Genomic DNA, 26,160 nt, shown 5'->3' with positions numbered 1-26,160 from the left:
CCGCGCAAAGGGACGCGCAAAACCCAACTTCGGCACTCGGGGCAAGAAGTTGCGGCGGGGCCGCTCCCCCCCCCTTCGCCGGGCCCCGCTCCCCCTCGGCACCTGTTGCGGCTTTCCGCCCGCGCTTTGCCTTCCGCGGACGCTCAGCTCCGCGCCGCGCATCCTCCCCCACTCCGCGTCCCTGGGGCCCGTTGCGCCCATCCCCCCCCTTCTTTCTTTCTTTCTTTCTTTTTTTTTTTTCTTCCTTCTCCCGGAGACGAAGTGTTTGAATAAACACCCGCGCCTCCTCAACCCAGCGCATCTCGGCGCTGCGCGGGTGCGGTGCGCGCATCCCTCTGCCCCTCTCGTTCTTCCGCGCAGCCTCAGCGCCGCGGAGCCGGGGACGCCCGGTAAGTAGCGGCCGTTCCGCCCCGCGCAGCGCCGCGCAGCCCTTCCCCGCCGCTGCGCGCTGCAGGCGGAGTCCGAGCGGCGTATCCGCGCCTCTTCTCCCCCCCCACCCCTTCACCCCCCCAAAAAAAAAAAAAAAAAAAATCCGAAGCGATAGAAAGCAGCCCCACAGCGTTCGGGCAGCGCTGCGCGGGGCGCACCCCCCGCGGAACTGTTGCGGACTTCATCGGCGGGGCCCGCGCGGAGAGGGCGGTGGAGCGCATCGATTGTAGCGAGAGCCTTCCTTCTGCCGCTTGGCATGCCATGATTTTAATCGCTTTGGCTGAATCAAACCGAGTGAGATTACTGCGTTTTTTTTTTTCTCTCTTTTTTTAAATACCCTCTCCTCCTTCGCCCCCCCCCCCCCCCCATTGCCCCCCCTGGGCCCCGCACCGCCGCTTCTCTCCCGGAGCAGCGGCACAAGTTGCGCGCTGCTAAGTTGGAGGTTTCATTTTCAATCTGCCCGGCTGCGGCCGTACCGAGGGCTCCGGGTCACCGCCGCTCTCCGGGGCTGCGTCCTTCCCGTGCCGCTTTCCAAGCGCTGCTTTACCTGCCGTGCCGTGCCGTTGGGGCCAGGCTCTCGCCGAGCCAAACTTTCGAGTCTGTCATCGAAGAAACTTGCCGCTCGTGCTGCTCTCTGTGATTTGCTTTAATTTAGGCGGAGGGAAGCGGGCGCTGCGCTCGGTTCTTATTTCTGCAGTTGGTGTCAGCGCTGAGCAGCCCCGTGTTCGTGTAAGTTGGAGAGATCCCTAAAGCAGCGAAGCAGGGAACGAGGTGCTGTGCGTCTTTGCGACCAAATCTTGGGGGACAAGGGGGAAATCGGGGCTGCCAGCTTCGGTCCTCCGCTCCAATTCCCTTCCCTGTGCTGTCTCCCCGCCAGAGTGAATGGAGCAGGGCGCTGGGGGAGGAAGCTCTTCACTAGTCACCATTCAAAAGGTGTCGGCTAAAATCTCATTGCAAAAAGGTATTGTAGCTTTAACGTCTCGCACTGGCAGCATTCTTCCCCCTTAGTCTCTGGATTAGTCATTGTATGTGAGACAGAAAGAAAAAAAAAATCACTTTTTTTTTTTTTTTTTTGGGAAAAAGTAAAGTAAACAGCCTCCAACAAGTGAACCTTGACAACCCAGATTAAGGCAGGCAGGAGAGATCAAACGGAGCTGCTGCTGGGCTGTTGTGAGAGCCGCCTGGCTGGGAGCGCCGGGCGCTGCAGCGGGGCACAGCCGGGCTCTTACCAGTGCTGCTCTTTGTTGGGAATCCAGAGGGTAACATGGAGGGGAAGAGCACTGCCCTTCCCAGCGAGGCCGGCTGCTGCGTGCGGCGTTGGGTGTGAAGTTAGGTCAGTGTACGGGCAGGGCTGGCTTTATTATGATTAAATTATTGCTATTATTTTTTTGAGGGTTGTATGCACTTGGAGAGGGCTGGAGGATCTGGTTTTGTTTCTGCCGTCCAGAGCTGCAGGGGAGAGTGGCATTTCCAGTAATGTTCAAAACAGCCAAAAAGTTGTGTGGAATTCGGTTCCGATTTCTGCATCTCTGGAAGGAAACACGGGTATGTTTTTCTCGGCGTGTGAGCTCGGTGCTGGTGCGTGGTGGAGGAGTTGGGTGGCGATGCGGCGTTGCACGCTGTGCGACCGCATCCCCGAGCGCAGGAAGTTGCAGTGCCCGGTGACACCTGGCTGGAGCTGCCTGGTGCAGAGCGCGGTGTCACCTGGCATCGGGGCTGTGCAGGGAATGTGCAGTTGCACTCCGGTGTTGTTTTTTGGTAGTGAAATTTGTAGCCGGGGCTGTGAGCCGACCATGGGTTTTGCTTCGAGGTGTGTTTCAGTGTAAGCGTTAGTCAGATGTCACCGGTGCACTTCGGGGTTATTTTTGATGCCGTACGCTTCCGTGTTTGCGATCAGACACCTCAGTGCAAACTCCCCAGGAAAGCCCCTGTTTCATTCCTGCTCTGTTTCTGTTCTGAGTGTCCTAAAACAATGGAAGTAGCTGTTGTGAATGGGAAGAGAAGGCTTTACCCTGCTGTGTGTGACCAGGGCGCAGACCGAGCGCGCATCCACTGACGAATGAAGGTACCCAAAACCTTTCCCCAGAAGTACTCCTTTAATGAGCAGTGCAGATCACACAATAAGTACTTTATGCTTTTATAAGGTAAGGTTTCATAACCATCCTGCGTAACTTACAGAGCCTGTACTTTTTTTTACGGCGCATACTTTAATTAGACAATAAAAAGTGCGTGTGCTCCACGCGCACACGTATGCTGTTCAGCTGTTCGGGGTAACGTGGCGTGTTTTCGAACCGCTATGAGCGTTTGGTGCCGCAGTCGGTTGCAGCTCTGGGAGCGGGCAGGACGCCGGGCACAGCTGTGCGTGGGGCATCGCTGCGTGGAGAGGGCTGCAGCACTGCTCTGGAGCCGAGCATCACCTTTGCTTAAGGGCTCACCTTCGTGTTCCCGTCCGCGATGCGATGCGCTCCAGGATTATCCCTGTTTCACGGTATTGTAAAAATTAGGGAGGAAGGGGTGGCAGTAAAAAGGTGGGCTCACGGCGTGCGGCTCAGCGTGCTGTGCTCTTCGTGCTTGTGGCTTGGCCGGGTCGTGTCGCTCCTTTGGAGGAGTATCTTTCGAGCGTGTGTTTGTGTATGGAATGAAATAACGTATGCTCACACGTATGTAGGGGATGCATGTAAAGTACAGTTATTTCTGCAAGGCCATCCGGTTATTTATAGGACATAATGATACTTCTGTCATCTTAAATTTTCTCAGAGAAGCTTTAATAAATTTAAATAGATTATATGCTGTCAGGAAATAGTATAAATTTTGTTTACGATTCACTTGCTTTAAGGTACTTATACTAAAGAAGCTCATTTAACCCCCAGACTGAGCAGCATTAAGTGGTGAGAGGAGTCTGCCGGAGAGCTGCCGCTGCCCTTTGCTCTCATGATAATCTTAAATTACAACAATTTAATTGCAACTTCAAGGCACCGAGCGGAGATGTTTCCTGCAGCTGAGGCAGGGCTGGGGGAGAGGCAGCGAGCCGGGGCTCCTAGCTGGGGTTTCTTGTGGCTAGGATTCCTTGCTGCTATGCTCAGGCCTTCTGCTCGGCTGGTGGTGTCATAGCAGTGTCACAGTGGGAGTCCCTGGCTGGGGGCAGGATTGGGACTGCAACAGTGTGGCACAGCTCTGGGTGTGGAGTTATGCCGTGGCTGCAGGGCCTGGACCTGTATCCCGGCTCAGGTTGTCACAAGTTTCTGTCCCCCTGATCCCACATGTCCTTGCACCCATGAGCACAGCGGTGGGAGCACCGAGAGCTGGCAGCATGTGCCAAAGGGGGCTCAGAAACACTGCGTACTGGAGCTCAGCAGCATGTCTGCGGCTGTTGGCGGAGGTCCTGGCAGCAAAACTTTACCAAATGCTCACAAGGGCACAGAGGGGCTTGCAGTTCTTCTTGCCTTTGGAGATGTGCGTAAGTGCTGTGCTTTGAGTCACGATCCGGATCGCGTTCCCGTTGGCCACGTCCTCACTGGGTGACTCCTTCTTCCCACGGGCACTGCTCTCAGTTCTCCCAGCACAGCCCTGTGGTCCCACTGCAGCTGGCATCAGCTGGCATCACGGGAGCTGGGGTTGTTAGGGAAGCCTAACTGGGGGAGCTCAGTAGTCCACTAATATAAAGAAAAGCTGTGTCTGGTGTTGAAAGGGGGCTGTAAACTGTCCTGTCTTAGGAGCTCAGGTATCTGTTGATCAGTGTACTCTTGTTTCTGACTTCAGCGTGCAGCCTACACAGAGCCAAGGAAATATTCACTCTGCTGCAGCAAACACGCTCAGGGGTTTTCTATTTCTCATCACCTGGCATCTCTTCCATGCATGTGCGCAGTGGCCGTGTGTGAGAGATAAGGATCCCAAGTAGCCCTGATAACTTTTTGTTCAGCACCATCCCGTAAGTGAAGGCAGCGTTCTATGGCAAATGAGAAAACAGAAGAGCAGAATGCATTTTTTTTTCCTGTCTGGTACCTGAGGAGGACTGAATAATTTTTCTCCTTTCACTGACCCTTCCTGTGCTGTTCTTAGAGCATCCCTATTTTAGTGCCTTGGAATTGCAATTAAGTTGTAGTAATTTAAGATTATTGCAGAGTGCAAAGGGCAGTGGAAGCTCTTTGGGAGTCTCATCTCAACACGTAATGACACTCAGTCAGGGGGTTAAATGAGTTTCCTCAACGTCAGTACTTAAAGTAACTAAATCGTAAACAAAATTTATGCTATATTCTGACAACTAATAATCTATTTAAATTACATTAAAGTATGTATGTGAAGTTTTAATTAAAAGCAGAAGTACAGTTGAGCCCTGTAAATACATTGACAGACAGACTGGAATGGGGCTCGTATCATCTGATGTTTACTTGCGTTGGACAGGTAGTGGAGTTCTGGGGGTAAAACTAACTGGGGGCTTTGTCCCTTCGAGTTTGCAGTGGGGTTGCAGTGGTCTCACAAGCGCTCTGAGTGCCAGCATTAGTTATTTGCATGAGCCCCCAGTGCAGTGGTGGTATCTGTGCAGTGCCTGTCACTGCTCTACTTGCTCCAGGAGTGCTCATTTCCTCCATCACTCTGCTCAGGGCTGGTGCCGGGCTGCATGCTCTTGAGGACGCTCTCTGCTGCTGTTGAGCAGTGTTTCCCAGCTTGATGTACCTGCTTCATGCTAGCTTTCTCCCCCTATCCTGGCTATAAGTGAAGCGACCCAGAGCGTGGTGCTGTAGGCTCTGTTGCACTGTTGTGAGCTGTGATTGATTGATTTCTGTTGGCTTTTTTTTTTTAAGGTAGAAAGTGTTTAGGACTTTTTTTTTCCAAATTTTTGCAATGCATGGAAAGCGTTTTCAAGGCTTTAGGTGCACACATTGCTGCTCAGCTCCTTCCCACTGGTGCAGAGCACAAGGAGCTGCTCTGGGTACAGCTTAAGTGCTGGGACTCGGGCATCCTGAGCCTTCCTTGCATCCTTCCTGCAGGTGGTTTGGCCAGAGGGCTTGGGATGTCCCTTTCCTTGGCTGGGGACATGGGATAAGGATGATTGTGGGGGCACGCAGTGAGGAGTGTGATGGGAGCACGTTGCCAGCTGTGCCCTCACTGGGAGCGCAGGACCTCCAATGGCATCATTGGTTTTCCCCTCTTCGCCAGACATTTCCTTTCAGATTGGATCCCAGTTTCAGCCACACTTCCCGCTCAGCCCTGTCATCTTGTTGCTAACAATTAGGGTCAAGTGTCTTTCCTTGGGCTCCGCGCCGTCTTCGTGTTGATCCCTCCCCCGGCTCCCAGCCCAAGCTGTTTGTTCGTTAATTAGTGCATCGGGCGTATTAACACATCAGCGAGCAGGAGCAGGCAGGGTTCCCGAGGCATCTCGGGAAACCCTCTCCAGTTTTATGTGACCGGACGTGCACTAGTGCTGATTTAGATAGCGGAGCTGGCAATGCCAAAGTGTTGTTAAGAGAGAGATAAACAGAGAGAGCCCAGCAGTAGGCAGAATGTCATGTCTCTATTAAAAAGATGGTGATAAAGGAAGATAAAATGGTGCTGGGGATTGGCGGTGTGTTCAGAGCAGCAGCTCAACAGCTGGGCACAAAAATCAATTCAGAATTCCCCTTCCTGCAGAACCCTTGTCCTCGGAATTGATGGCTGAGCATGGCCGGGATGACAGCGAGTGCTGGAGCCCCGAGTGCACCTTGCAATCCTTCCAAAGGCATTGGGGCTTCTGGGGCTCCATCGCAGCATCTCACTCCACGGGGTGCTCCCTCCTGGAGCCGGCCCTTGGCTTCCCAGTGCAAGAACCCCAATGAATATTTTTGTACATCAGTGTCTTGCTCTGGGTGCAGAAGTGAAAAATGGAACTGATCGTAAAGAAATGAGTGGTTGCAGCAGGAGAGAGGGGAGTGGGATTAATTTTAGCGGTTCTGTAATGAAACGTGTGGTGTAACGTTAAATCATTACCGCCTTGTTTGCTGAAGGGATGTTCATCATTCCATTAAGAAGGGTTAAGTAATTAAGTGATGTTTCTTTAGGAACCGGTGTCAGTCTCAGGAAGTGTTTTCCCTGTGTCGCGTGGTGGATGTGAGATTGTGTGCGGTGCCAGCAGTGAGTTCAGGGCAGGGAGCTGCCCCAGCTCCAGCACTGCAGGAGTGGGTTTCCCTGCAGCCCAGCCGTGCTGCTCTGACAGCCCTTCAGTCACAAGGTTGTCTGCTGTGACTGTTGTCAGTTAGGTCTGCTGCAAACCTTACTCTGTGAGCGGTCTGTTTGGGACTGCAAAGTTAAAATCTTCCTGAAGTATTCACCCACGTGCTTACTTTTTTCCTTTTTCTTTAATAACAGCTTTCATGTTGTAATAGCACGCTTGCTGACAGTGAGTCACGCACTCTATCTCCCATGAACCTCATGGCGGATTTGTGTTGGCCGCTCAGGCGCGGCTCAGCCAGCCCAGTTCCCACCTCCCGTCCTTGCACAGTGAAAGAAAACCCCACGGGAACGGGTGGTGTGAGTCCTGCCTCCTCCTTTCCAAATCTGTGCTGAGACACAGCAGGGCTGCTGGGTTTGGGGACATTGAGGCCAGATCCGGCTTGGAGCATCCCCCTGGGGCAGGATGCATCCCCACATCCCAGTGTTGGGTGTAGCTTAGTGAGGTTGAAAGTATGGGATGGAGAGGGTGCACATGCAGTGGCTGCAGGAACACAGTGACTTTATGGTCAGCAATTGGTGTTGGGATGCTCGGGTTGATGCTGGGGAGGCAGCTGTGCCACATGCTGCATCCTGTGTACCCTGCTGCTCTCCCAGCGCTCCGTCTGCTTCTTTGCCTTGACAGCACGTGGAATTCAGCACTGAGTTCCCCAGATCGCCGCCCTTCCTCATGGGGTAGCTTTTGTAACACAATACCGCTGTTAGCAATACTGGAACTCGACCCAGACTGGTATTGCCTATGAGGGGTAGGAGTTCTGCCTGGCAAAGGGCAGCGTTAGTATCTATACCTCCTGCTTTCATCACTGCTCTGCCTCAAACAGGTCTCCGTCAGCCGGTATCTCGCAGGCTGTTGATCAGAGCAGTGTAAGTGATTCCTCCCCTCGGGTGGATGTCATAAATAGGTGTATTTCCACATGTCCACGCCGGCCGTGTTTTGCTTCAGTTTGGCTCAGGGAATAAACTATGAATATTCATGATTGTAATGTGTAAAAGGAAACGGTCTGGGTGCATTCACTGAACATCATAGCCTGTATCCACCTTAACAGATTTAAGGAGGGATTTTCTTTCTTTCTTTTTTCTTTTCCCTCAGTCAGTTTTGCAATAGCAAGTTGCTGACAACCTGGGTAATGTGTTTTTATGATAGATGCCACTAGATAGAGGCACAGTCACAGAGAGGTAAACGGGTAAATCTGAACAAACTGAGAAATAGCAGCTGTGGGCTCCTGGCCCCGTTATCAAACTTGCTGCATAAGGCAGAGTTTATGCACTGTGATAATGCTAATGACCAGCAGAGCCAATGATGCATGACTGGAGGAAATCAGTGGTATAATCGGAGAAAGTTATCAGGTTTTTGTCATTAAATATTAGTGATAAATAATACACTTCATTTTGAGTAGATAGGACATATTTAATTCTGATGCGGAGAGTTTCAATTTAATAAGGGACATTGCTGAGCGAAATGATAATCTGTTGTAATTGAAAGGGAAAACTAGAAATGCCTTTGTTTCAGCAGAGCTCTTGGTGGCAGCCTGTGGTGCTGTGTCTGAGCTTGGGGAGCATCCCCACAGCTGCTCGGGAGGGCTGTGCTGGGGTGCTTTGCTTGTTAGTTTGTGTGAAGGGAGACTTAGAGGGGATCTGTTTGGTGGAAGCTACCATCGCCTGTCGTATTTTTTGATGAAAAATGTTACAGTACTGCAGCAGATGCTAACCCTGTGCACTACATGCATGGGCTCTGCAGCATCCCCCCTATCCCCCAGGTGCCTGTGCCCTGTCTGCTTGGTGAGTGCCTCGTGGCATGGCCAGCTCTGCCCCCATGGGGACTTGGCTCCTACGTCCCAGTGGGGTGGTGTGGCTGCCTGCCAGCTCTCACATCCTCTTCTCAGCAAGGGCAGAGGCAAATCCTGCAGGTTTGACTCACTGCAGAAACTTGGGCAGCTCTGAGTAACTTCAGCCGGAGTTACAGGATGCATCTGAGGGTAAAAGCTGCAGGGAGAGTTTTATGGGAATGCTTTCTTCTTGCTACGCACAAATATTTACATTCTGGTTGGAAGGTATTTTTTTGTCACCTGATTCTGTTCTTTTGGATAAGGAAGGGGTCTGTCAGTTGAGATAATTGGCAGTTTTTCAACTACTGTTTTCTTGTAGGTCCAAAAAAGGAGATGAATACCTCTGCCCCCAGTGGGACAGGGGTCTGGAGGTGAATTGGAAGGGGAAGCGCACGTGGAGCAGAAACCTTTCTTGGATTAAGTAACACCTATGTCAGACACAGCCCAGTTTTATCAGCAGCGCATGCCCACGTTTCTGTTCATCAACGCTGAATCACTGCTGTGTACCAACCTCTGCCTGGTGGGTGCTCGGAGGGGAGGAGTACACGTTGCTCTGTGCACATCACGGAGGTCCACACGTGTGCTGTGACTTGGGCTGCTCACGGCTTCATGACATGCACCAAGCAGAGCTGTTTCCTTGGAAAGCCTCTTGGTTTTTGTCAAGGCAGGGTGCTGCTGCTTTCACAGTGTGCTGGGGACTGTGGAGAAGGAGTGCCTAAAACTCAGCTAAAACCATGCATGCCGCTTGTTGGCCAGCCCTGAGGGTGAAGAGCAGAAGTTGGTAAGAAAACGTGTGGCCAGAGCTCAGTGCTGCCATTGAGTTTATGGCAGGAAGAGATCTGACCTGCAGCCTGTTGTCTGTAGGTTGTGAAGGTATGCTCAGTGCTGGCTCTGGGTGCGTGGGGCTGCTGAAAGCATCAGGTGCACCATGCAGTCTAACGCGAAGTGGGGCGTGCCCCCTGTCACAGGGGTTTGAGCAGAGCTGTAAATACACTTGGTGCTTTTATGGCTCCTGAGATTGGTGCAGGTGCACGTTAGCAGGAAGTGAAACCAGAGGAGCCCCTGGAGAGTGGTGTGAGCTGTGCCAAGCAGGTACTGTGTGGCCTTGTGGCCCGGCTGATAACCAGCAGTGGTGCTGGCAGCCTGCGTGGGGCCAAGGCAGGGAGTTACGCTGCAGGCTGGCACTGAGCTGGGGCCTCCAGTGGTGTGAAGCTCATGTTCCTTCTGCACCAGGGATAGTCCAGGAGGGCTAGGGGTGCTGCTGCATTGGGGTGTCCGCCTTCGCAGCTGGCGGCCCTTTCACCACTCGTTTTTGCATTGTCTTGTGGAGGAATTTGAATGTGCAGTCTATGAAGTGAGGCACTGAAGCATTAACCCTGTCTTTTATTTTATTTTTTTCAAAGGAGTCGGAATAAAAATACTTAATGTGAGCGAAAATCTTATTATCCACCATTTTGTCCTCCTTGGTTTGTGCCTGACTTCAGTACCCAGTCCCACCTCATTGAGCACAGTCAGCACAGGGTCATGTAACTGCGTGCTGCTACACCTAGCAGTCGTGCTCACCTTGGATCGAGTTTTCATTCTTTATTCCTAAGTGTCAAAATCACATCTGATTGGAACCTTAATTGCTCACAGTGCCTCTGTTTTTTTCCCTGTCTGGAGCAGTTTGTGGGGTCTGCTGGAAGGAGAGCCCAGGCCAGCACGATGCTACCAGGGTAAGGGCTTGCTTGGCCACACGCACAGTGAGCATCTGGAGCTGTGCCCCTCTGCGTCAGCATGAATTAAGTGTCACAGATGGAAGCAGAGACGAAGCTCTGTGAGGAGATCCACAACTTGATCTGACGATGATCTGGTGTGCACAGAGGGAAAGAAAAGTGAATTTCTCACCCAAGACATGGAGCCCATGGTGCTGTGTTGCCTGGCTTGTGCTGCAGCCAGTGCTTTCTGCTACGGCCTTGGTTGGCTTCGTGTAGTTGCCTGTGACTGTTAGCAGCTGCAGTTGGCTGTAAAAGCTGTAAATTTCCCAGTAACTAGCAGGAAAATATTGTGGATCTGCAGTTATTCCCCACATCTGGATATGCCATGTTTGTTAGCATTGAGCTAAGTACTATAAAAAGCATTTTTCTCAAGTGTGGCAGCGCGTGAGTGAGCTTGGTTTGGCCCCGTTGTCAGATGAAGCCAGCAGGAGTTCAGGACGTGCAGCTGTAATGGCAGCTCCTGCTGCAAAGCACTGCTGGACCAGTGTTTCTGGGAGGTGATGTGTGGCTGCTGTGCACTGTGATGGAGCTCCTTTCTTTGGGTATCCCCAGAGCATGGGGCGTGCCCTGAGCCCCTCGTGCTTGCCCTGTTGGGTCCACCTGCACGTGAGCAGGACTTCAGATGGCAGAGAGTAGCCTGAGGAAAGTTGTGAGCTTGCCCTTGCGTGTTGTGCAAACCTGCCGTGGTGGGCTGGGCGTTGGAGGCTCCTCCATCAGAAGGCAGAGCGTCCCGTGGAGACAGCATAGAGCGTGTCTGCAGTGAGACTGAAATGAAAATCAGGCAGTGAGCGATTACCTCCTGGTTTTAACTAAGAGTGGTACTGGGCTGAAATGAAAAACAACCTTGAAAGTGCGCGGATTTGTAACGCTGTACGCTGGGATTTTAAAAATTGCCTCCATTGGAATCCTGGAAGCATCTGTTACATAATTAATGCACTTAAAAATATACTCTATTTATGATTAATCCAGGACTGTGGTGTGTGCTAGTTAAATGACTGAATCCCAGGGTGCAGCGCGAGGAGAGGACTGCAGTTGTAATCTATTTGATGGTTATAGGAAAGGACATTTTCTACAAATAAATACATCTTCCGTAGTCTTTAAATTTGTCAGGGCCAAGCTTATGTCTGTTGTGCCGAGTTTGTTGACTGGTTAATGTTTAGAGATTTATGCCGATATTTTGTAGATCTACTGGAAAAAAATAAGTCAAGAATAATTAGGGAGATTGAGCACATCGTGACATGCCACGTGTGTGACAGTGTTGCTGGGCTGATGAACTTGGATGCGGTCTGTGCAATTAAAAGTGCCAAGGCTCGGTACGAGGAGCTTTGCAAACCTCCCAGTTACAGGAGTGCTCTGGAGGATGTTTTTCCCAGAGGACGACTTGCCGGAGCTGCTGGATGCTGTGGGTCTCCTCTCCAGAGAGTGTCTGAGGCCAAAACCTCCCATAGGGAGCGGCAGAGCAGGCGCTGCCAGCACTTCTCAAACCCCAGCTGGCATTTCTTTGTGTCAGGAAGGGTTGGTGTGCGCCGTGGCCTTGCATTCTTGGAGCCTTTTTCCCTGGCATTCTCAAACAGGCTTTAGCATTGCGTTTCCTATAACATTTTTTATCAGTTTCTGTTCCTTCTTTTGTTTTTCCTCCTCTCTTTCTTCATCTGACTGCTGCCCCATCGGGTTGGTGTGCGATCACGCTGTGTAAAACACTTTTCTCCCCCCGTCTTATCTTTATTGCTGGTTCTCAAGCCACCCGCGAGCTGCTGTGGCTGCCCATCACCCAGGAGGGTCTCCGGGAGGCAGCCCAGCGGAGCGGTGCCCGTGCATCCCAAGCTTCTTGCCAGAGCTGGAAATAGGGTCTCTTTCTCTATGAACAGGGCATTATTATTAAGCTAACAGTCATCGTGTGTGTTGGCCTGGGAGGTGTTTTGAGGTTTAGTGCTTGGAGGGTCCTGTTGCACCTGGTCTGTCTGGTGGTGCTGCTAGGTAGTGGAGGGGCTGGTTGCCCGTTGGAGGCACACGTGCCTAGGTTTGGCCCTGGTATCCACTGAGTGTTAGTGATGAGCTTGTGTTTCCTCGTAGTCTTGAATTGATTCTGCATTTCAGCATCCTGTGCCTCAGCTCCCTCGAAGCATTGTGAGGGTGGAGCGAGGCTGGTTTGAAAGAAGGAGACAGTGCTGCCTCTTACCCACAAGTGATGCCCGTGGCTCTTCTCACCACTAATTCCACTGGAAGCACTGCTTCTGGCTCATCCCTCTGGATAAAGCAACCCCTTGTTATCTGTGCAGGATAGAAGTGTACTCAGCATGGGCTTTTCCTTTAGTCCTGAAGAGAGAAATGTGCAGCTTTGTGTGCCAGACTGCTTGTGTTTCTTGCAAATTGGGACCAAGAAACAGGGTATGTTCCACCTGCTGCCAGCGGTCTAGGATTTCAGATGCTCTTTGATACTGTTTTGTGTGGGAGCAGTTGTGTTGTATAGAAGGAGATGATAAAATCGATGGATCAAGGCAGAGGAGAAGGAAAGCAGTGGGAAGCGAGAAGCCCAAGTGTGTTGGGTTCCAGTGGGCAGTTCCTCTCGTACTGCTGGCCAGGCCGGCGGTGTTGGCCAAGGGAAATGGGTCAGGGTGGGTGGCTGATGAAAACAAGAGTAAGGGTTTGGGGATAAGCAGAATCTGGTGACTGCAGCAGCGCAAGTTTATTTTTAGAACCCGATTGCATTTGAATCGCGAGCATTAGAAAAACTTCTTAGCTCACATTATACTCCGAATTTCTTTAATTTATTTTTAAAGTGGAAATTTTGCAAGCTGACGTTTTGCAGCATGCGTAGTACGATTTGGCTGACAGCATTGTCTGGCAAAAGAAATAACCAAATTATTATTCAGTCATGGGTTTTTAACAGCCGCAAAGCAAGTGGATGTTAACTAAATGATGCAATTTATTCCCTTCCTGCTTATTGCCAGCTTGCCTATTACAGAGAGACTGCCAGCTTTAAATAAGTGGTACCCAGATGGTAGTCGCATGACGCCCACTTGGTTACAGAGCCTAAGCAGGGAATAACTCGGCAGCCACTACAAGCTGTGGGTCAATTGAGGGGGAATGCCTGTTGCTTCACAGTTTTGCATATGTAAATCTGTTAATGTTATGTCAGTATTGTGCGGTCTAAACACAAGCACTGCCTTTCTCTGGGGCCCAGATGAACTTGGATCGCCGCCCAGCTAATGAGGATCCGAGAGCTCAGCGTCAGGCGCGGGCTGCCGCCTCTGCGCGCTACCTCGCTGTGAACTCGGGGCTGCTGGGCTCGGCCGTGCCCCAGCGAAGCAGCCGGCCTGGCCTCGCTGCTGGCAGATCACCGCTGCTTCTGTCCCAGCCGCGCTTGGCTCCGGCCGCATCTCCCTGCCACGCTCCTGCGCTCGCCTTCATCGAGTGCAGATGTGGCAGCCGGCCGCCTCGAGAAGTCATGAACCGCCTTGTCTGTGCTCCCGGGCAGCCAACATCTGCTGGCGGCATGGGAACGATCCGGGGAGCCGGGCCCTGCAGACAGGGACTTGTATTAATCGCATGGGGATGGCTGCTGGAACAGTTGGGTTGAGTCCGACCTGCCCCCCACCTCCCCTTCCCTTCTTATTTTTTTTTATTATTGCCTTAAAAGTAGTAGTTAAAATTGTTGGACATGGGAGTGCTTTTATTGTTGATCATTTCTGGTTCTGAAAAGTTTATTACAATGGGTGAAAACAACAACTCCCCCCAAAAAAGCACTATAAAAAGCTGCAGTACGCTGAGAGGCTGAAAAAGCACCAATCATGCTGATTTAACCAAAGAAAATGTTCCTAGAGGTATTGTAAATTTTATGTGCCAGATGAAAAGCATTAAGTGCGTTATTTTTCACGAAGGGAAAACATTCCAATTTTAACCATTTTGTAAAAGATATCAATGGCGAAATGCTGCTTACAAAGCTCAGGGGCTGCCTGGAGAGCACAGCCCCATCCCAGGGGCCCAGGGGTGCAGGATCCACGCTGCCAGAATTCCGCCTTTGTGGGCAAAGCACTCTGCTGTTGCTTCCTCCCCACCCCCAGTCGTCTTTTTGGAAGTTGTGAGCAAGTGTTTTGAATGCAGTCAGAATAAAATTAAAGGAGAAAATAAGCCGCTTTGGAATGTAGCGGAAAGCCGAGATGTTTGAGTATTTTATCTTTATTTTGCTAATTATTTGTCATGGAGATCTGAGTTGATTCCCTGAGATTTCTTCTAAGCCTCTTAGGGGGAATTTTTTTGGCTGATGGTCATTTTCCTCTGCGGTGTGCTCCCAGCTGAGCACTGCTGCCCTCTGCTCCTCAGCCCCGGGAGGAACGCCCGGCTCGCTCCTCATCCTCAGTACCACTTGTGGCCCCAAATGGACTGAGCTGTGGGTTCTGAGCGTGGACCAGCAGTGCTCTGCCGTCCCCATCGCTTCGGCTGCGATGGAAGTTCTCCTTTTTGATGGAAAATTACATAGTGGTTGTTGAGGAGCCCGCAGCACGTTCTTGTACAATAAAGGTAAATCAAGCCAGGCGTTGGTTCATACGTGATTTTCCAGCTCCTTGTATTAGTGAGAGCTATAGCTTACCCAACTGAAAACTTAATTAGGCAAACAGAATGCTATGTTAGCAGACACTTACAAACCCGATGTGCTCAGGCTGAGATTCAAATAAGTTAATAAGAGTTATATTAGGTGTTTCTAATGATACTTCTATTTTTTTTTTTAAATCAGCACCGTCTTTGGTAATAGCCGTCCCACACACCGTTTTCGGGTTAATAGTTTAATTGAAAGGCCCCATTGTGTCCGTTTAGTCGTGGAGGATCCCTTCTGCTGAGCAGTACGGCAGCGCATCTCCCATAGCCTCTGTGCTTGGATGGCTGATGTGGGGTCTGAGGGAAGGAGGTGGTCCGTTGTGCCACACAGACAGGAGAGGAGCAAATCTTCGGTGTTGGAGTGGGTGTAGGGATGCGTGCGTGTTTGTTACGTGTTTAAAGTCCCAGTAGTTTATGCCTTTTGAAGGCTCCAAATCAGAGCTGTTATATTTGCTATACCCTTTCCAAAAATAGTGTGAGGAGCAGGCTGGTACCGAGTGTTCAGGAAAGCATCGCTATTGTGTTATTCTTTCTCGAGCTTAACAAAGGTATTTCCAGATTATGGTCCTCAAAAATTGTTTGCTGTGAGGATTTGGATTCCAGAAGGAAGATATATTCTTTTTATTTTTCTTCCTAGAAGAAAAAAAGACGAGAGGGAAGGGGTCACCTCGTTTTCTTTCTTGCTCATCATCTGGGCAGAAAAGATTTTTGGACCAAGGGCACGAATGTAAAGCCTGCAAACTGAAACGGGAAGTCAGAAGTTTGGGACTGTTATTCCGTAACCAGTGTTACACCATTTCCCTCCCATCTGTGTGCTATGAACTGGGAATAGGAAAAAATTGCAGTGCTGGGAGGCTGCTGGCTGATTGAACTAATGCTCGCCAAGTGCTGGGGTTATCTGACGTGGGGTGTTTTGATGATAGAAAGAATCAGTACCTGAAACCTCAGCCTTGAAGTGAGTGCTCTGCTGATGTGATGCAGGGGGTCGGGATTGTTCCTCAGCAGCAATTTTGTGCCATTTTGCTGAGCGCTCCTGTTTTTGTGCCACCAGGCAGAGCTGTCAGTGGTGACAGACTTTAAAATATTTCTTAAACAACGGTAAAGCAGCATTTGCTCGTTATAATATTGATACAGCTCGCAGCATGTTCGACTCGTGAAGGAATTAGTTAGGCTCGTGCCTGCGTGTGGCAGGCCGGTGAAGTGTGCGTGTGTGTGTGCTGGACGTGGCAATTTTTACTTCACAGAGAGCAGAGCCTGCCTGCCCCACGAGGAGAGCTGTGCTGGGAGCCAAGAGCACGGCAGCACCGGAGAGGTGGGCGCGTGAAATTGTTCTTAGTCCTTCGACAGCTGATGCCCATCCCTGGGCAACTGAACCTTCGGTGCTCAGAGCAGAGCTTGAAAGGGCCTTTGGTAGCAGAGATATTCAGGGGGTGGGGGATTCCCTGAGAGAAGATCAGATAAGATAGTAAGTGGAGGATTCAGGCGGAAAAGTGGTTTGGAATTGCAAATCAGTGGTTTGCCCATAAGTGGTTTGGGTTGGCTGTGGTATTTTCTGATCTTTTTTTTTTTTTTTCTTCCCAAAGATGTCTAGTAATTTTTCACCCTTGTCTTTTAAACTCTCTCGGATGGTTTGTGATTTTCAAAGGCTGAGGATGGCTGTTTGCTCCTGAGCTCCGGCAGCTTCACAGGCTGCTGCAAAATCACTGCTCACTTTCTCGAGGATCCTCATCTGTCTCTGATACAGCTCCTTGCTTTCAGATGCTTTAGCATAATTCGTTACTTTCTTGAACATTGTAGGAGGTTGAATAAATATGATTCCTACAGTATGTGTGTATACATATCTCTCTCTATGTGCATATATAAAGCGATGAAACTTGGACATGCCGGGTGTTAAGCAATTCGCCAAAAGCAACAGGAGGAACTGGTGTCAGAACAGGACTTAAATGTATCTGTTGCTCACTGGTGATCCCACAGCTGGGTAGGATCCAGGCAGGCAAACTGTGATGCGGTGACTGTTCTCTCTCTTCCCACACAATATACTTGTATTGTGAAATGTATATTAAAACATTTAGGGAGTTGGACATATTTCATGTAATCACTGGAGGAAAGTGGCTTGGATAAAATCTTTTAGACCTTGGGTAGTTCTTTCCTGGTGTGAAATGTAAAGCCTTCAGCTGAGAAAAAAATAATAAAGTTGTGCATTTTCACAAATCCACCAGTGCCTGATGGCGAGGAGAGGTAAGTGGATGTGGGGAAGTTTTGCTGATGCGGCTTAGAAAAAGCAGGAGTGTGGTGGCACAGGACACGTGTTTGTGCCACTGCTGCTGCAGGAATAGTGGTAGCACAACACTAGTATTGAGCTGGTATGTTTGTCCTGTGTCCCCGAATCACCTTCAGTGCCTTCTGTCCTCTTTCTAGTGGCCTAAGACCTGCAGCTTCATTTCATCAGCCTCTGTGAGGCAGTTGAGCTGTCTCAAAGCATTTGAAGGTGATAGTACTGGCATAACACAGATATAATTATCGTTAGTATAATCAACAAGGATCGCTGGATTGATTTTTCTCAAATTTTTTTTTAATTTTTCCTTCAGATGTTTAAGAAACCCCAAACTTGCATAAGAGTACATGCCTTGCTAGAGTTCCCCATTGCTGGAGGCATCTTTCAGAGCTGGGGCTTGGCTTCCCCTGGAAGATGAAGGATCTTGCATACTGTCAGTCTGGAATATGAGTGCAGTGTTTCCAAATAGCCAGGAGCCAAAGGTGGCATTGATCATGTGGTGTTGTCTAGCAGGATGCTTCTGCAGTTGCCTGTGGCATCCTGGCTGGGCAGCTGCTGGCTGTGTGTGCCCGGCTGCTACGGAGCAGCGATCCAGAGCCTGGCAGGTAGTTCTCCTGAGTGTTAACTTCTCTGTAGTTATAAGCTGAAGGAGGTTTGGTCTCCTTGGTGATTTGGATGAGAGTGAAAATGGCTTTAAACTTTTTGACTAGTCTAAAACGAGGGTACAACCTCTTAATACACTTGGCAAAGAAACACATTTTTTACAGGTGTAGTTCCTTTTGTTTTATTTGTTCTGTGCTCTCTTGCAAATGTGCATCCTTTTCTATTTTCTTTGTATTTTTTTTGTGTTGTTCTTACATACATATGCCTTCTTTGAAAATTTTCTCTTCCATCCAGACACCTGCATTTCAAGTCTCCACCATGCAGATTCATTTTTCTCTTTAGACATGTGCCATGCTGACAGGCCTAAGGCTAGAACATGCTTTTTATCTGTGAAGGCTTTCTCTTGCTCTTTCACTTAGAAAAGGTGATACTTTGAGGTGAAGGCTGGGCTGTGCCATGCTGCTGGGTGCCAAGACCTGGCCTGTTCTGTACTCAAAGCCAGGCTGTTCCAGACTTGTGACTTGGATTCGGGAGCACTAAAGGTTTGCATGCCTGAATCAAAGGAACTGAGGTGTGGATTCAAAAAATGCCCTGCTTGAAGAGTGAATAATTTCAGCATTTACTGCATCAAAATGCCAAAAGTCTCAGAGACAAGCTGAAGTTTTGGGGTCATGTCCATATGATCTTTGTTTTTTTTGGTTTTTTTTTTAATGCTAGGCTAATATAGAAACAGTGGTCCTGAACATTGAAGGAATCCAGATGAGGAATCTAAAAACCGTAGGGTGTGAATGAACTGAGATTGCTTTAGTCCTTTTTGGGAAATCTACTTACTGAATCCTGGTGGTGGAGGATCTGTGTAAGACCGTCCTCTGGACTGCCCCAAGAACATGCTCACTGACTCCCACTGTCTTCTGCATTAGCACTGGCTTCTGTGCTCCATTTGGGTTTTCATTAAAGCATTACATAAACGGCAGTCGTGTAAATACAAGTGTTTGTAATGGTGCTTTTAAATTAAAAAAGGCTCTTGAATTCATGCAAGTAGACACATGCTTGCACAGAATAACTTTTGGCTTCCCCCTAACACTTTTCGGAATAATTTAAAGGAAGAAAAGATTTGCAAACAGTTGTAAAAGAGCCATAAAAAACTGTCAAATACCAGACCTTCAGCTAATTGTAAACTGTTTTGCTCTTGGAAGTCATACAACATTGATCTCATAGCTGCTTCATTAAGAAGGTGCTTCTGTGGAGCGCAGGAGCTGTTTGCTCAGGTAGGCATGAACAAACGTAGCAAGAGATGCTGGGCTTGTGTTCTGAATGCCCAGTATAGCTCCAGGCAGCTAGAGTGTCCTGTACCAGAAAGGGAAAGAAGCATTGCAGGGAGCTGGACAGAGAGAAGCTGCGCAGCTAAATACTTCTTTTCTCTCCTCTGGCTGCTTCACTTGTGCAAAGGCACGTGGCTTTGTCACAGCTGGGTTTTGCAGCAGGCCTCAGCACAGCAGGGTGGTGTCTGGGAGGATCCCAGCACAAGGGGGTGTGTGCTGTGGATATTGAGCACCTGAAGGCTTGCCCTCAGTCTTTCTGTCCATATGGAATATGTTCTATTCTTTTTCAGAAAGAGACATGTGAAAAACTCTTTTCTTGGACAGAGAATTGGCTGGTATCCCAGGCCAGCTGGTTAGTTGCATATTTATTTATTTATTAATTTTTTGCACTGTACCAAGGAAGACAGGTGCTCAGGGGTCAGCTTTTTCTGGTTGGGATTGAAAAGAAAAAAAATGTCGATAGTCTATTAGACTAGATCAGTGGAAAAACTTTTCTCTGAGCTCAGCTCTAATTCTGCACTTGTTCAGTGTTTCACTTGAAGCGCTCTTTCCATTGTGCAATTTCACTGTTTCCTTCAAACACTGCAGATCGGGGTATCTGCTCCAGGGAAATATTAATAGCAACCTACTGGGGCTCATCTCTAGTGCACTCACTGCCACAGTCTCTTTCCTTTAACCAGTTTCTAAAGCTCTATGATTAGATCTCTTCGGGAAGGGAAATTCTTGCCTTTGTGTATTGGTCAAACCAATGAATGGTCTCCTGTTATCTTCTCGGTCCATGACTGAGTCGGACTGTCAGAGACGCAAAGCTGGAGTCAAAGGGACTTTATTTCAGGCAACCCCACCTCCTCTGCCTTAGCTATGGAGCACATTCTCTTCCCATCTGCTCCTGAACCAGAAACATCCTTGTTTAACAGAAGTGAATTTGGGGAGTTTATCTGACCCAGCCATTTCCTTTTGGATTTGTAAGCTTGTAAGTTGACAGAGACTTCATGAGAGTGGATTTCTGTGGCTGGACAGAGTGGGATGTCAGCACAGCTTTTGGAAGACTGGTTAACCTTGGTTTTGTTTCTGAGTTGAGTCAGCTAGGCTGCAGGTTTCTGGATTTTGGAGGATGTTGGCACCTTGGTGGCCCATTGAGCTGGGAAGGATGAAAGCCACGAGCAGGAGGGGGCTGACAGCACTACCATTAACGGTACTCAGAAAGTGTTCAGGGATTAGGGCAGTGCTTAATAATTGCAGAAGAAATTCCTGGATACACAAATGATTAAATGCTGCCAATTAAAAAAGCCAGCTCTGAAAATCTTCTTTGTGCCTGGATTCGCACTGTGTTCCTGCATGTGTGATGGTTTGGTGGTCTGATGCTCACTGTCCTTGCTAGCTTAGGTGTGATGTATTTTTCCGATCATGTTCCAGGATGAGAGACATGTCAAAGAGATGTCGAACCATCCACTAGATTTTGGCCCAATTGACTGTAATAACTCCCAGCTTTGTATTTTATGCATGGTATGCTTAAATGGTTTTATAAGGAGAAGGAGAAAAAGAAGAGACAGATCTCCTGCTGCAGATCTTAGTTCAGGAGCCCTTGTGACTCCCGTGATACAGCGCAGGCAGTAAGACCAGGCACAGCCACCTCCCCGTGCTCCAGAGTCATTGGTGTCTCCTTTGCTGCATCAGTGCAGCAGAGCTCAAATCATGCCTGTATCCCAGTTGCACTTCAGGGCTCGTTTCCTGATTACTACCCTCTCAGGTGCTGGGGAGATGCTCTCAGTGAGAGTGCACACATTATTTTGCACCGTGGGCTCTTATCTGCTGTGTGCTTTTATTGCACCCAGCAGCCCCTGGCACTGGCCACTGTCACAGCAGGGAAACCATAATGCATCTTCCCTCCTGGCAATAGAGGAAACAGGTATCCTCATCCCAGACCTGGGCTGGCAGAGGTGCAGAGAGATGTACAGCTTGGCTGAATGCGTGGAAAGCAGCGCGTGGACCTCCCTATGAAATCTCCAGCTGGTGGCTGAACTCCAGGGCTGTTTTTCCCCTCTGTGTCAGCCTTAAGTCTGTTGGTGTCCAGATGCTGTCACTGAATGAATATTCAGTGCCGATAAAATATGCATAATACTGTAAGCCTTGCCAGGGTGAGGATCTTGAGGGCTTGATGAACTTTGTAACAGCATTACTCAGTTGTAGGGGCACGACTGATGCAGCAATTGATTTCTGAGTTCAGACTTCACCTTCTTTTGAGCAGAGTTCATTCCTGTTTGCTTTTCATAATAGCGTTATTACACCTCGCTGGCAGCAGGACAAGGGAGAAGCCGCTGTGCAGCCTTTCATTCCTCATGAACTCCTGTGCAGCAATCAATGGTGGTGAACACCTCTCTGCCTGGCTTGAATTTCACGTATCTGATATGTTATCAGCTAGCTATTGTGGTGTTAACACTGATGGAATGCTCCTGTTTTAACTCAGAATTTTCCAACAGCTGCCGAAGGAAGACCAAGAGAGTTTCAATATGAAAGAAAAAGGCAAAGGGAGAAAAAACAAAAAGCAACACTGTGCTGCTGTACCAAGAATACAAAAAATGCTTTTTTAAACTTTTTTTTTTTTTCCCTCTTGATCTACTTTCTGTATGACTCACAAGCCAGGCTCTAAAATGGCCTCCAAACATGCATGCATAATTTGCGCATCCTCGTGTCTGTGGATGCAGTGCTCTTAAACGTCCCCGAGGTGTTGCTCCCCGGTGTTTGGTTCTGTTCCCCTCCTCCTATGAAAGGCACGGCCTGTGAGAGAGGACGCAGGCTTTCTGAGTACTGGGCAGGAGAGGCTTTTTGGAAAGAGATACAGTGGAACTGTAGAAATGAGACCAAGATTGCCTTCTGAGCTGATGGCATTGGTGTTTTCTCATGGGGCGTTGGGACCCACAGCACCCTCGCCTGGTGTTAAACCTAGAAATTAAGTCCACTTAACCTGTTTTTTCTCTTTCTGTGGTTCATGGCGGAACCCCTTTTAAGGTGGGTACCTCTTGTGTACCACTGTGGCTTTTGTGAAATAAATAAGAGCTCTTAAATTAAAAGCCAGCACACACACATGCTTGCGGCAGGGTTTGTCACCCTCAGGAGGAGATGCACTCATGGGCAGTGCCTTCATTTCAGAAACATCTGAAGCAGCGAATGTCAGCGAACATCCATAGTAATGGGAGGCTTTTGTAACAGCTTATGATAATAAAGCCAAGTTTTAGGGGTTTAATGTGCACACTGACATCCCCTTTTCTGGAAGTGACCTGCGTGTGCCGTGATGCTCGGCACGTGTTGTGTGGGCTCTGTGTTTGCCAGGGGTGGGGGATTGTACCTGACACTACAGAATGCTGTTGATTTGATTAAAATCTGGCTTTATTGTCTGATAGAAGCCCCGAATCTCCTTTTTACCTTTTCTGCAAGCAGAAAGAAATGCAATTTCCATTCGGCATAGATGTTTCCCTTTCATCCCTGAAGCTAATTTTTTTTTTTCCTGCAGCAGTTTTGGTGAAATTATGTATCGCTTGTGATAATTCATTTTAAAAATTCCTGAGCTGTGTGGCGTACTTTCATGAAAATTCATTTAGATAAAATTAGATATTATTGTTTAATGAGGTGGCATTTCAATTTAGACCTTGCATCATGCATATACCAAGAGTTTTTTATGGAATAGTTAGGTTCATTTGAGTAATAAAGGCTGAATCATGGGGGCTTTAATTCTTAATCGCTGTGAGGATTGTTATCTGTGGGATGTGAGCTGTCTTAGTGGTATTCAATCAAGTGTCCACTTAGCCGTGACCAGAAGTAATTGCTCCCAAGTGGGTTGCACAATGACCTGTTAATACTTGCTTTGACCCTATGACCTTGTCTGCCCCATTGTTTAGGATTTTATAGCGAGCGAGTCTGCATTTCTGTGGGGTCAAGTAGATATCTGAGGTCAAACATTTTCTGATTACTACATAGTATACACTGTAAGTCTGCAGAGCTGTTGCATGGCTGTAGTCATCGCTTCAGAGGAGGACGCGCACAGTTTGGAAATTGTCTTCCTGAATGCGTGTAAACAGTTTAATATTTTACCGAAAGAAGTTCATCTTGTAAATTAGGTATGAATAATACATTTGTAATTACTATTCGTGTCTTTAAACACTTGTGTCTTAATTGGCTTGGGTATTTCTTTAATGTATTTGCATTTTGTCAGGGAAGTTAATTCTAGCTTGCAGAGATGGAGGGTGAGCTGTGTGGCTGGGGATGGCTTCGTCCTGCTCCCGTAGAGCACGTGGGCTGGCCCTGATGCTTCTGGAGTGCTGGGAATGGGGAGTGCTTCCAAGCTGACTTTGGCTGCTGGTGTTGAGTGTTTTATGTGCCTCTCACAGCCATCCACAATTCATGAGACCTACTTGTTGATGATAGTTGGGATGTCCCGTATTGATTTATGGGGCCATGCTTAAACATTGCTGAAAATGTGGTCATGTTGGGTGGTGGTTTGCAGGGGGGGCTTGCCACATTGTGTAGCTGAAAAGCAGTGTTTTCTTCGCAGTGTCTGGAAAATAGTCTGGTTGTACAAACAAAGCCTTGATATTGTTTGTAGCACTACTCCCTCTTTTCATGTTGTGTTTACTGAGTTCACTAGCCAAAACACTTCTGCATGCTCCTCAGCCTTGCAGGTCATCTCTGCTCCAGAGAAACATATATGCCCATCGCTCTGCATAACATCTGAGGGAAAATATTTTGATCTTCACCGCCCGAGCGGGGATGGTGGGATGACACAAAGCAGTTGGATTATGGTGCAGTTTGGGGACAAACAAAACTAACGTTCCTGTGAGAGAAGCAGAACTATAGTCAACTGAGTAAGCAAGAAACAAGTGCGAGAGGGAAAACTATGTAGCATATGCGTGGAAGAAAACAAAACAGTGACTCTCTCCACTGCCAGATTATTTAAAAACAAACAAACAAGAGAGCGTACCCAAGCAAAACGTGCCTTGCAACAAAGAGAACCTGTGGATTTTTCTCTGTATGTGCAAGGCCCTGCTTGAGGTTGCTCTGGTCCTGTGTGGATCTGCTCTTGCCAAAATGTTCTTGGGGTGGGGGGGGGAATTGTGCCAAGGTCAGGGCCCATGTCCCCAGCAAGACATCTTGCTGGGGCGAGGAAGGGGCTGCGGTGGTTGTAACCTCTGTGGGACACTGTGCTCTCTGAGCCCACATTACGGTTAGTGCAGGAGCACAGGCCACATGTGTGCTGGTCACAGGAACCCTGAGGAGCTGCTCAGGGGCTGTAATCGTCACCTCTTCAGCTGTGTGAAAATGGTGGCCTTCTGTGCCAGACCATCTCTGAAGCCCTCTCCGCTGTAGGAGTCGGGCAGGGCTGAATTTATGGGGCCGCCTCCCCAGGCAGCTGTTGGTATTCAATCATCCAGGACGGTCCCATTGTCCTCCATGGGCCGATGACATGTTTCCAGTCCAGGCCCCGGCGCAGATGTGTAGTGTTTCTCCTCTCTCAGAAGCCACCATCTTAGGCACTCCCTCCAGCAGCATCTCTGGAAGATGCGAGCGTGGTAGGCGGAGGGGTTTCCATCGGATTGAGGGATGCGTTCCTCGGGGGCCTGCAGAGACCGCAGGTGAGTGACTGAGGTGTGAGCAGCTCTGGCTGCAGGAGGAGGGCGGTGAGACAGGGAGGGGACATGCTGAAATGCAGAAGTTCTCACCAGAAGCATTTGAAGGTTGGTGGTAAGGAAACAAGTTCATCTGAGCAATTAGTCAGGATGGGGGCATTTCTGGTGAAGACCCCATGACTAATGCGCAGCGCGCTGGGAAGTCCGGAGGGTTTCGTGAACTTTGCTTTGAGGTTTTCAGTGCCTTCATTGAGGTAGATTCAGTTTTCACGAGAAGATGGTGTTCTCTTTGCTCCCCTTTTCACTTGAGAGAGGAAGAAATAAGTACATATTGAACACCTGTGTGTGCAAAACCTCTGATGCGATACACGCTGCTGCTTAGCAAGCCCAGTGCTGCGAGTCCCCTGCCTGCAGCACAGCTTTTGGTGGAAGGTTCTTGTACTGAGTCCAGGATAAACACAATATTCCTTCACTTTTATAAGGAATGCGAGCAGATGCCACGGAAATGAAAGCTCTTGTTGAACACTGATACTGCAGCCTTGATCTATCTGCATTTTTTTTTTTAAGTGGAAATGTGGGAAAACATCTAAGTTGTTGCAGAGGGTTTTTGGAAAGCCTGTGTTTCCCACACGCTCAGGTCTGCGCAGTACCTTTGTAGGTGGTGTGTGGTTTGTGTCAATCATCAGTCTGGTGCTAATGGTGGTACAGGCGTGCTCAGGCTCTGAACCCGACACCTCGTGCATTGATCTTTGCAAACACGTCCCTACAAGCTGGGGGGACTGCACGCTTGTATTCACAGTTTTCAGCTGTCTCTGGAGTTTCATTTCATACTGCAGGAGAAGGCAGAACACTGTTGCTTTAGCATCGTGGGATATGTTCCTCTGTCCTTCTTTGGCCTTGATATCAGTTCAGGCATTTCATCTTCTTCCCAGCAGATGAAGCAGAAGCACAGATTGGCTGTTAGAATTACTTTTGTGCAGGAAGCGAGAATGTCTTGTTGAAGAGGAAACTCCTTGTACCTGTCGGTCTTCCAGTAAGAATTTGGTCAGGGAAAACCTGACACTTTTCATGGGTGTGGATGTGAGTTTGGTGATGACATTTTAGGGAATTGATGTACTAGCCTCGTTGGGCGAAAGTTGTGTCAGTTTTTAAATGAAATCTGTCATCGGGACAGTTTGTGCCCGTGGCCTTCTGAGCTCTTCCTGCTACAAGTGGTTACTCCTTGCTGCTGTTCTGAAATACGCTACCAGGGGCTCATTATCAGAAAGTGAAACTCCCATGTCAGCCCCATAATGTCAGCATGTGACGATGGTACCGCGTATGCTCGGTGCTGTATGACTAATTATTTTTCTGTTTTTAAATTTTCTTTAGAAAAGCTGCGTACCTTCTAGCATAGCCCTGCAGTGCCTTGCAGAGCTGTTCCTGCCAAGTAGCAAACAATCTTGAGAGTAGTTACAACTTCAAACGAGAAGTAGAGGTGCTCAGCAGTTCTCAGAATTGCTCAGCACCTTTCAGGATAGAGCAATT

At 48.9% G+C, this 26,160-nt stretch overlaps 1 protein-coding gene across 7 annotated transcripts in view; it reads left to right on the top strand.

Moving 5' to 3' along the window:
* The window catches only part of FOXP1 (forkhead box P1), a 335,216-nt gene that overhangs the window by 1,125 nt on the left and 307,931 nt on the right, over positions 1–26,160 (top strand). For 3 of the 7 annotated variants that reach the window (XM_065749246.1, XM_065749247.1, XM_065749237.1), the window contains exon 1: positions 638–723. The exons of 2 other annotated variants lie outside the window; for them this stretch is intronic. The gene's annotated coding sequence lies outside the window, so the exon portion shown is untranslated. Of the gene's footprint in view, positions 1–271; positions 390–637; positions 724–822; positions 1,391–26,160 lie in introns of those variants that run through there. 2 more of the 7 variants (XM_065749238.1, XM_065749240.1) reach the window with 2 other exon arrangements.

Source organism: Cyrtonyx montezumae, unplaced genomic scaffold, assembly GCF_038088225.1.
Source record: "Cyrtonyx montezumae isolate F1298 unplaced genomic scaffold, pur_monq_1.0 scaffold_6, whole genome shotgun sequence".
Lineage (NCBI taxonomy): Eukaryota > Metazoa > Chordata > Aves > Galliformes > Odontophoridae > Cyrtonyx > Cyrtonyx montezumae.
The sequence above is the reverse complement of the archived record's forward strand: the minus strand, read 5'-3'. Positions and strand labels throughout refer to the sequence as shown.